The 12,538-nt window shown below is 36.5% G+C and overlaps 1 protein-coding gene across 2 annotated transcripts in view; it reads left to right on the plus strand.

The window, feature by feature from the left end:
- The first annotated feature begins 4,754 nt into the window (after positions 1 to 4,754).
- The window catches only part of LOC128240284 (advillin-like), a 39,174-nt gene continuing 31,390 nt past the window's right edge, over positions 4,755 to 12,538 (plus strand). For both annotated transcript variants that reach the window (XM_052956856.1, XM_052956857.1), the window contains exon 1: positions 4,755 to 4,836. The gene's annotated coding sequence lies outside the window, so the exon portion shown is untranslated. The remainder of the gene's footprint in view (positions 4,837 to 12,538) is intronic.

The following is a 12,538-nucleotide window of genomic DNA, read 5'->3' on the forward strand; positions in this document are numbered from 1 at the left end:
TATGACGTTAAGTACATTAAACATGATTTAAGACTGGTTTTAAGGAATATGTTCGCCTGAACACAAATACATCAATCTTGTCCTTTAAAAAACAACTGCGCTAAACAAGTAAAATTTGTTCTAAATTCATTGGGATTCTATCACGTTTGGTTATCACAAAGTGTTGGAGATTACCCTATTTTTTGCGTTTGAAATAAGAAAACAGTTTACTCTGAAGCTTAAGCATATTTATAGACGTATTATGTTGTGTGAATGTCCTCTGTATATTTATAGACGTATTATGTTGTGTGAATGTCCTCTGAAAACGTTATAATTGTTGACATGTCAAGGTCTTATTTACATTTATTTTCTTTAGAATCAAATTAGTGTGTTCATTACAATCTACCATATTGTGTTCTTTATCTATCCTATTAGGATAAAACACTAAAAATTCTTTCGTTTCATTAACTGACTCGCTGATGGCCATGCATATATGAACATGTATTAGTTCTTGCCAATGATCAAGGATTATTTTAATCTATTCCATTGTGTGCAATTATGTTCAATGTTTGAACTGAAATACATTTATGTTCTGTTCTGATCTGTTTACACTGATTACAAAAATATACCTCATTTTGGAAGGGCCAGTGAAACTACATAGAGCATTACTTAGGGTATAAGCCCGTTTCCGTGCACATACACCAGGATGTCAAACGTAACAACTCGGCCATCTTCGGAAAGCTTCGCGAGAATGGCCGAGGTGTTCCGATTGTCCAGGATGTAATGCAGAGCCACACATTTTGGACTATCTATCACGACATGGGACACAATTCAACAACTTATTATGATTCCACGGTAAAATGTCCACATACCAGCAAAAAAAACTATCTGTAAGTGGTTATCATGTGAGCTTGCGGTAAAGTCGGTGGAATCCGTAGTTATTGATAAAAATGAAACTAATATTTTGCACATTTAAAAGTGTATACGGCACCACCCATGGGTTTAAGCCCGGTTTTTGGTGCCCAATTTCAAATAGACCTGATTTGTATGTAAAAACACTTGCACTTATAATGAAAGAAATATAAATGAGATTAATATCGGTCGAGTTAATACTCATTCAAATGCAATTGATATGAATACGTTGCACATTTAAAAATATAATTTTGCATTTCAAATATCAGCCTACCAGTTCTCATGACGAGGAAGGATATGTCCAGCTGAAATGCACCTTAAGTTCAGGTTTAATCGTAAAGATAATGCTGTTGACATTGGCATTGTATGGCTCTTTATATAGACATGCTTATCTAAAGAAAAGTGATACTAATTAGTTTGCAGACATTTAATAGGTGAAAGTTAAATTGTATCAGGCGTGTAACTGCCTATACGCGAATACGCGGCTGAATCCACATGATTCTGACCCAGAAAAATCAGCCAAAGTTGCAGTATGCGAACTTAGCTCCATGATCCTAAAACTGTCCATTTTCAAGAACTAAATAAAGCACGTCGGAACGCATAGAATGCACTAGATTGCACAATGGTTTTTAGATTTTTCCCACTCCCCTAGCACAATTATGAATCCACATGGATAGAGGGCTAGCTACGCCCCTGGTTATCATGTATGCTTTTCGGTAGTTTATATAGATTTATCTTTAAAAATGAAAATGTCATTTCACTGTTTCAACAGTTAAAATATCACTTTGATATTTTTCACTGTCCGCTCGTATGTCAAATCACGTCCGCGCACACAGGGCAGGGATACAATTTTTACGATGGCGTCACGTGTGCATATAATTAATCATGCTTTATAGGTGTATATTTATTAATTAAATAATTGAAAAAAAAATTCTCTCAGTGTAAGATTGCAATTCATTTCAGTTCGTGTAACTAACAATAAATAGTTAACCAGTGTCCACCGGCGGGCGCCCCCTCTAAAATCGTCCAAGTTTACTTTTTATTTCAATATGGGAGTGAAAAAAAGTAATAAAACATGCTCAAAATGCACCATTTTTGACTACAAATTGTATAATGGTCTTGAGGCAGTAACCCCAACCCCACATGTAAATAGTTTATGCAATATATATTTGGTTCTTAAGGATAGGCGCTTGTCAAAAAGTTGCGCCCCGGCAATTCCTGGACCGCCCCTGGCCATTCGTGGACTATATATAGCTCAGATGCTTACACTGAAACAAGCAATTATCCTCTGTATTTTCTTTGGTCGTAATGTAAAAACTTGTCACACTAGGGCCGCGTCCAAGAAAAATCTAGAACGCCGATCTGCGCGCAGTGGAATCGCAAGAATCGCCGCGGCAACGCAGTGACTTCGCCAATGAACGCGATGGGATCGCATAGAACGCCGAGCGACGGCGCGCACTTTGGGCATGCCAAAACAATCGCCGTCGCTCGGCGTTCTGATAAAAGCGCAGTGGGATCGCCGTGAGGTCGCCGTAGCAGCGCAGTTAGGATTCCTACAACGCCACAGGATCGCCACGGGCGCACACAGAGGTCGTAGTGATGACGCGATGGTTATTGGTGGCGCTTGCACGGCGATCGTACGGCGTTATCTGAGATGACACAGTGTCTCTACAGCGCATGTGTGGCGCGTCTACGGCGCTTTAAATGAGTTTTGTTTTTCTTACTGCGCTCTTACAGCGATTTTACGCAGCCGCAACGGCGATCACTGCGCTCCCAATGCGCTTCTTCTGCGTCAATCTGCGTTTGCATGACAATAAAATACAACACAACAAAATAGCATAAAGCTATGGTATATGGCTAATGCAAATAAACATAAACTTAACCATGACGGATGTGCAACATGGTGGTGGACTTACTTCTGTTTGCGTTGGGCATTAATCTGTCCCTGCCTTCTTCACCTTCGACCTATTTTGGCGGGCATGGTCTCAACTATACGAGAGCAAATAGAAAAATGTAGAACTAATGGAGATATCGTTTTTAATAGGTAGTGCAAAACAGCGTAGAGTGAGCGCAGTGCGCCGTGACATCTCAATGCACGCAGTGGAAGCGCCGTTATAGCGCCATGAGAGCGCAGAAAATCGGCAACTAGAACTCCGTTGGAACGCGTTAGAGCGCCATGGAGCTCCATAGAAACGCCAGGGGCACCGTGAGAACGCCGCGACATTGCCAGATAAGGAGGAACGTCCAGTGGACAAATCAGTGAGGGAGGAACGTCCAGCGGACGCATCAACCAGTGAGGCGCGGCAAGGGCATATACCATACAGGGAGGAACGTCCAGCGGACGCATCAACCAGTGAGGCGCGCAAGGGCATGTACCGTACATGGAGGAACGTCGTCCATGTACTGATATCTCCTCGTCGTGAATGGGCACTATTAAAACTTCAAGCTGTTCAACAGTGGCAGGAGAAGGAATCATTATTCTAAGACTGACAAATTGCTCATAAACACCGTGTCTTGTTTTCAAACGCTATTAGCTGCAATACGGGTTTTGTTTCTAAGCATGCCAAACATTGAATCAATAGAAGAGTATTATTGACTACATGAAACGTTCAAAAATGTAGGTAGCAGCCGACCCACTGTCTTAACAAAGAAGAAGATGTTTGTACCATTCAAATGCTGTATTCTCAGTGTGATGATTTCTTGACAGGTGTTTACAAAATTTACTTGACCTACATGGCCTTCAAGAAAAGATGGAAACAGATATTGCAGTGGGCAAACAGCCAGAACAATAAACATAAATGAACCTCTGCTTTGAAGGAACTCGTGTCCAATGTCACGGGCGACAATCCCTGCTTCTTGTGTTAAATAGGTAGAGTGAATCCGGAGTTGTCACCCTTGGTTTTATATGGTCGTGTGTGCAATTATATTATATGTTTTATGGTATCCGGGGCATATGCAAAGAAATGTCAAGAATTCAGTTTGCGTCCTGACATGAAACGTACAAATATGTAGGTAGCAGCCGACCCCCTGTCTTAACAAAGAAGATGTTTGTACCATTTAAAGGCTGTATTCTCAGTGCGGCATGTGTGTCATTAATTAGACACGTATATAATTGTTAATAATATCGTATTCTCGATATACACCGTTTATATTACAGGAAAGGGGCAAGTTCAGGATTTGGAAAGTGTAGAAAGTGTGCACTTTTGTGGCACAACATATGACGTGTGGCACTTGTTCCAAAACAGACTCGGATACGTGCAGGGATTTTGAGGTTCCTCCCAAAATTACATATTGGCTATTTACTTTTGAAATGGCACTTTTTAATGCATTATTTTCATATTATTTAACCTATAATGTATTATTTTTATTATAATTATTATTATTATTATTTTATTATTATTATTATTATTATTATTATTATTATTATTATTATTATTATTCATTTTTAGGGGTTAAAACAGTTTGCACGAAACATGTACATGTAGTCTGTGTTGATTTCAATAACAATAGGAAGGAAACAAAATGTCCAACACATATTGAAAATATAAATTATGAATCTCAGATAAGGGACATCACTGCGTTGGAATTTGGTTCTTTACAGTATAGTTATTTGTAGCCAAAGGCAAATTACAGAATAAGGGAAGAAACTGTGCTTGGTTTTCTATAAAATCCTGTTCCAAGACCTTAAACTATTTTCAATCTTTCTTTTCATCTACTTATTGTACTTTCATAATTCCAGTGTATAAAACAGTTTTGTAGACAAAAAGGCTAAAAACTATTTTTCAAATAATGTTTCATATGAATGTAAAGAACAAATACAACGCACTATTTCTTACCTGGCGGAAAGTTGACAAAGGCGTGGTATTAGTCTAAATATAGCCTTGTATTCCTACGCAGGGAAGTTGATTACCTGTTGATTTGTGTATTGGACTAATCGAACTTCAGGTAGGTTCACTCAAAATGCTTAACATTTGTTTACTTTTTGTAGCATATGGCACAATTGCACCCATTTGCTAAATTATTTTAAGTCGAATTCAATTGTTAAAACGTAAAACTGCATTTATTTGAAGCCGAAACTAGTTGACAAATTTTCTGAATTAGCAAATTCCATAACTGACAGATTATAATTCTTGTGTAGTCATGTGTAAAAATAAACTTATTTATAACAATATAAGTGTAAAATACATTTTGAGATTACTGACGTTTATTTGCATTTTACACAAATGACATGCAACGTACATGTACATGTAAGTGAACAGAAAATGCAATAATTATATCTTGAATGAGAGACTAAAAATCCAAATGTAACATACCATATAGACTTGCACATGTTTATTATTTGCAAACATTTTATGTTTTGACTGTCTCTCACAGAGGCCTTACTCATTGCTAAATCAAAAGCTTAGTTTCACTGATGGTGGATATTTTTATTAAACATATTTCAAAAGTAAGTTGATATGTTCTGTACATGTTTACTTGTAACATAATTTAATGCACCAGTCAATTGTAACCACGCCACCCCCCCCCCACCCCCCTCCCCCCCAGGTCCAGGGAAAGCCAGGAAAATGGGCCATGTTTTTACCTTCAAGGTTGCCCCGTAGTGCCGGGTGAATGCGGTGGTTTCGTCTTCGCAAAACTATAGCGGGGATTGGGCCTAACCTAGGGTCCCTGGGGTGTGAGGGCATTTGATGGGGATTTAACCATTATGTTCATTTTACCTGGAGTTGGCTGAACCGAAAGTCAAAGTCCCCGGCTATTCCCCGGACCTGGGGGGGGGGGCGTGGTTACAATTGACTGGTGCATAACATACATTAGTTCACATCTTATGGCCAAGTCGATCACACTATGACTTGTAGCACACACACACTACATATGTTAGGGGTAGAAGTGGTATAAGTATTAAACGTTAAAAGCATGCTGGTATAACCTTGATGTACTTGCATGAAGAGCCCAAAATAAAAAAAAATCACATGCACAATCTTTTTAAGCTTATATATGTGGATATCCTAGTTATCCCAGGTTAGGCATATGTCGTGCTCATGTTAAATATGTTAGAGGTACTAAGGTAACACATATGTCATATCAGACGTATGTCTGGCGATTGAGAAACTTTTTGAACATGTTTCTAATGTAAACTAGCATATTTGTGTTTTGCGGTCCCAGTATAAATGGAAGCCCAAGAGTAGCTGATCACCATCACTTCTCCAGCCTTCATGATGATGATGAGTTCTTCTTGCCTAATGGCACACTTCTTGGTTACTGTCTTCTTTGTTTTCTCTGGTGCCAAGTTGATCTAGAGAGATCTGCACTGTATTAATGCAACACGTCTAGCACACTGTGTATAGTTTAATCATAAGTTACTCATGAATAGAGATGGTGCTCAAATGCTGTGAGCAGTTAGGTTAGCTAAATGTTAGACATTCAATATGTACACGTTCAATGCCTTATGCTGACACAATTTATAAATGCTGTAGAATTTTCAATGTATTTTGGGGGGTACGTTGATAAGTTGACATTATTGAATGATTTATCATGCACTACATATGCATAAGTTTTTTCAAACTGCACCATTAAACAAGCGGGTAAAACTTGTCCAATCAGGCTGAATGATAGAAAGCTTAAATATAGTCCTATAAATACAAAGCAATAAAACTTTGCAGATTTGATCAAAATAGCATTGCAAGACGTTTGGAAATATACATAAAATCCTACTTCCAGATTGATTACTTTGTAACTTCATGTTACATCATTGCCTGGTGTCAATGAGGGAAAAACATGCATACATTTACAACAATGTTGAAGGCAATAACTGCTAAAATTCTCTAGGTTTTGAAGAGAGACAAATTGCATACATTTTATTGCGTTACAGGCATTCATTGTAAAAAAGATTGAGCGGGTGTCGAAAGGATATTTACATGTATTTGATCATTTAATAAGAGCCCTTTAAGCCAACGTCAGTCAAGACAGACAAGCGGATCTTATAATGACGAGCTCTGTTTGTCAGTGCTACTTTTTTATTATGATCTCTTGATGACATCGGAGAAATAAAATAGTCGTGTTAGTATATGTACTTAATAATAGTTGTTATAAAAAACTACTTACAGTTGCCACAGTGAGTAACAGCCATCAATCAATATTTACATAAAACTCATATTTAAGTCAATAAGCAATCATTTTATACCAATACATCTGTGCTATCTTAGATGACTCAATGTAAGTCTCCATCTATATGTACATTAAGTCATTTAGGCAATCGTTAGTGTAAAATATTATGACAACAATACACTGCTTTTAGTTGATAATAATGTTTCATGAGTGACATGCAATGAAGATATTATGTCTTTAATTCAGTTTCAATGATAATTATTGTACACTGCAATACATTTTAATACTAAAAATTGGTCTAATCCACTAAATATCTTTAGAAACCATCGTCCAATCACCACTAAATTAAGTCAAAATGTGAATTGGCATAATATCTCGGGCAGGTTCAATAAACAGCCATATTGCTGTTGTCACTCCAGAGTTACCGCCCTTTAATCAAAGAAATTTCCTTAAATCTGTCTTGTCTGACAATGTTAGAATTCTTTTTCCAATCATCACCAAATTTGGGCAGAATGTGTATGGGCAGAGTATCTCAGTCAGACTCGATGTCCAAAGTCACTTGAGAGTAATAACCCTTGAATTAGCAAGAACTGGTTTTACAGAGTCTGCTCTCTAAATTTGGCCTAACGAACAACCACTTATTACCAAACTTGGTGCCCAAAAATTAGGTCAGACATGTTTTTGACAGATGGCTTGCATAGGATTGTGAATTTTGAGGCCATTTTTTGTGAAAAAATATACTTTTTTGGAGTGTGATTGTGGCCAATTTTCTGCCCCATCTTGAGTCGAAAAAGCCCTTGCGATATGCCATTCACTTTCCTTGTTTGGTGAATTAAAGCATCCTTAGAAGGATTTAGATAATTATATGGATAATGTATAGCAAAGCAAGAAGCAACAAGGAGGAACATAACATGTATTATTATCATAGGTTCATACCATCTCAATGAATGGGTCAGATTAGTCTAATCTTTTTTACATTTACCGTAATTGGTAATACGGAGTGTCATACGTTATCATTCAGTGAATGAGTAATGCACTGTTAAGTAGTATTGGATGAAATGAGGAGTTCGCCTACAATGTCTATAAAACTATGATATTTCTCAATACAAATGAGCAATAGTGTAATTGTATAATTTTATTCCCACCCACATAACCTTAAACTGAGGTATACAGACCCTAGACATTTTGGGAAATTTTGCTTCGTGAAAATGAGGAAATTGGGAAATTTTACAGTGAAAAGAAAAAGCTGTCTAGTCTCCTGTGAATTAGGAAATGATTAAATATTAGTTTATTTTCCCTTTAAAAGACCCACAATGGCTGAAATATCAGTCCTTGGGGTGTAAATATCTATTGCAATAAATCATGACAGATAATATTTCATATCTCTGATTGTGATGAAAATCAATGATTTCTGAGCTCAAATACCAAATTTTTTTAAATATTTTTTAATTTGGGATTTTTTCCTGAAGATTGGGAAAAATATCTTATATTTTGCTTTGGGAATGGGTCCGATAGTCGGACCCGTGGGTACTATAGAAAAAGCCCTGTAATAGTTTGGTCTGGGTAGCTTTGAAATGACAGATAGGTTCTGAAACACTTCCTAATCGGTTATGTGCACGTGTTGGCTACTGTGTGTGTGCTTTATCCAGGTGTGAGTGCATTGTATAAGTTTAGAATTACTTTTTTTGTATGATAGCACTGCATAAGGAAGGTGATTTAAATGCAAGTATCATCTAGCCTACAAAAGATGTTAAACATGATATTGTGCAAACAACTTTTAAATCCATTATGTCATTTTTCCAAGTATGTGTTATATAAGTCACACATACACTTAGACTACCAGGAACATGACTGTGTATGTGTAGCCACACATACAAGACTACCAGGAACATGTGTATGTGTAGCCACACATTAAAGACTACCAGGAACATATGTATGTGTAGCCACACATACAAGACTACCAGGAACATGTGTATGTGTAGCCACACATTAAAGACTACCAGGAACATATGTATGTGTAGCCACACATACAAGACTACCAGGAACATGTGTATGTGTAGCCACACATTAAAGACTACCAGGAACATATGTATGTGTAGCCACACATACAAGACTACCAGGAACATATGTATGTGTAGCCACACATTAAAGACTACCAGGAACATATGTATGTGTAGCCACACATTAAAGACTACCAGGAACATATGTATGTGTAGCCACACATTAAAGACTACCAGGAACATATGTATGTGTAGCCACACATACAAGACTACAGGAACATGTGTATGTGTAGCCACACATACAAGACTACAGGAACATGTGTATGTCTTGTTATGCAACCTCTGTAATAAATCCCTCTGTAGTTCGGTAACTGCGGCTGTTTTTAAACAATTTCCCTGATACAAATTAATGTCATCTTGATGAAGTGCATCACTCTGAAAACAAAAACATTTCTTGCATCATAATCTACCCCAAACTGAGTACAGGGCAATTAAGGGACGGGACAATCTGTGCAATGCTGACAATGTCATCGCACCCGGAAAAGCGATATAGATAGAGAAGCTTGTTGGTATACATGTGGAGACAAACGGCCAAACAAATCTCTCCACTCTGGCCATATTTCTATGGAGCACAGGAATTTGGAGACAAGCCCTTATTTTTATATAGTTTACAAATAATTAGTGGGAAGAATAATTGTTCAGCATTTTCCCTATTGAAGTCTTTTGGGGACTGCTGTGCACAAATAAAGCTTGTGGCGATTGCAGCTAAACTAGGTGGAGAAATTGTGATGAAGTTTAAAATTAATACCTTATTATTTCTTGCATTTGTACAATAAATGCTTTATATTTACTTGTGCAGTGAACAATAAATAGCTTCAAATAACCACGGCACACTAAATGTCCTAATAAAGTCTGTATAAGTAGGCTTGAAAAAGGAAAGGCATATTAAGTCTATAATGATTGGGATTTGCTGTAACAGTTCTTAAAAAGGGTTAATATGATACAACATATGGTTTGCTATTTGTGAGACAACAGGTTTTCGTCTTCTTTACGTACAGAAATACTAAGGCCATGCCTTGTTGTAACTTTGATAAGTGTCCATTTAAAAATAACTTTTATTATAAACTAAAATAAACTCAATTATCTTTGATTTCTGATGTCTTTCAACAATCCATACCAGTCATTAACTAAGACACTCAATATTATTGAAATAAGGAAAAGTATTTCGTCAAGTGACCCAGAGTGGTCTGTGACCATGCAATTACCTCTGTGCGGCTGGTATCACAACAGTTCTCCGCCAATTTATTTCTCTAGTCACTCAAGAGTTCTTGTCCTTTGATTGTAAATCGGTCTTGTCTGATTAACAACTTAAGAAACCGGCCCCAATTTCTCGAAACTTCTTAAGTCCATTATAACAGGATTAAGCTAATCTCACTATTTTTGTTGTTCTATAAAATGTGTTATATTTACTTCTTCAAGAATGTTTAGAAATTACGTAGGAATAATCTGTATGATTATCAGAATAAACCATTTTTCATTTATCAAAATCCATTTTCAGTATGTATTTTGGCTAATTGAAATAAGCGACTTCAGCCTGTTACGCTTAAGAAGTTTCGAGAAATTGGGGCCCGAAGTCAGTATGTGTATGGGAATTATTTCTTGAACATGTTCCTTAACCAGCCATATCGCTCAAGTCACTTGAGAATTATTGTCCTTTTTAATAAGTAAAGAAATTATCTTTGGTTTTGTCCAATCAATATCTTCAGAAGCCTGTATTTACTGAGTCTATATCTAATTTTTGTCTGGAGTCTTATATAACTGGTTTCCATGGATTTTCGCAAAAATCGGTTCATTCTAAGACAAAAAATAAAAAAGATTGTCAAAACTGTGAGAGAAAGTTTTTATTTGCAAATTTCAAAACTGACTAATTTCAATCTAACTACTGCAGATGTCATGTGATGCCTTTTACCCTACTGTGTTGAAATATTTGAATATTCAGGACCGTTATGTTTACTCAGTGACAGACTCCAATATTTGCCTTTCAACAATAAATGTGTGCTTCTGATTCAAGTTTCATTCATGCTGTAGTCCAAGCGCTTTAAGTTTGATCGTGAAAATGTGTGCTTTAATTAATTTGGGGTTTGTTTCTTGCCAAATCTATTGATGAAATTATCACTCTTTGATCATATTGTACATAGTACATTTAGTAACAGTGTCAAATATATGTTAAATCTTTCTTAAACAATTTTGATGTTAAAAGCCTCAGTTTTGCACTCATTGTTATCAAGTTATATTAAGGTTGCCTAAAAGCTGAGTCAGGAGCTCTAAATCTTGCTTTACGATTGCTTAAAGATGTTGACAAATGGTCGATAAAGTTTTCAAAAGATAGGCTGGCTTAGATCTGTAACTATTTTTCACACCTCTTGACGATAACTTAGTGTCCTATAATGTTTACAGGTCTCGGACATACTAGCATTGTGACAGGAATGAATACAGCTGACACAATCTGAAGATTGAGATCTGCATGGTCATTGTTCAGATTCCTAATTATATAGGCATTGAACAGTAGTTAAAATTGATGCTTTAAGATGTGTTGATGAGATCTATGTACATTACAGATTAATTGAAGAAATGTTGTTTAATTATGGTCATATAGTTAGCCATTTGCCAAAACTTAAGTGTTGACTGTACCAGATCTTTACATGCTCTGTTATAATGCTGAAGTGACTGAAAGAAATGTTCAGAAAAACAGACAAACAGTAATATCGGCTTGCCCTATCCTGGTGTTCAGGAAAATATCCCCAAAAAAGTTTACACATAATTATGAACATTTTATTATGTCCGGTTAGGTGAATGATTTTGTGTATATTGAAATTTTAGTCATTTACCCGTATATCCAGTTATTATAGTTTAAAAGAATTATCTGTCGTGAACCTTTTAAGATTGATTTAATATCTCTTCATAGAGTTTATGTCTCATATCTTTGCAAATATTTGCTGATGTTATTAAAATCAAGCAGAAGGATTCAATCTTAACCTTGCATTTGCTCAAGCACCATTTTATAGCAATCATTATATCACTGAACAGATTCTCCCAGTAATCGCTTGATTACTAGCGCATTTAATAAATATTTGAACATTGTTGTATTTGCTTAATGCCAAGAGTATGCAGTCCTCTTTAAGCCATTATTGTAAAGGCAGCCTCATGTTGAAGACAATAGATTGTTATCGGGTGGGTGGCAACTATTTTTCATTGCCCAGGCGTAATAAATAATATTCTAGACTACATTTCTTTGAGTGTGCATTTTGAACAATGCCAAATTTGGAGTTTCACTATGTAGTGTTTCGTCGGTTACGCTGTAGTCACCAACGTGAATATTTCTTACAAAAAGGGGGGTTTCAGGCTTAAATCTTACTGTCATGACTCGTGCTTGTGTAAACCTTACCTAGGGAGTATTCAAGAAGGTGTTTCCCTCATCTTCCCCATCCTGAATTTCTCTATTGATCTGCTATTTGTTTATCAATCGATGAAAATTGCATTCA

Source organism: Mya arenaria, chromosome 7, assembly GCF_026914265.1.
Source record: "Mya arenaria isolate MELC-2E11 chromosome 7, ASM2691426v1".
Taxonomy (NCBI): Eukaryota; Metazoa; Mollusca; class Bivalvia; order Myida; family Myidae; genus Mya; species Mya arenaria.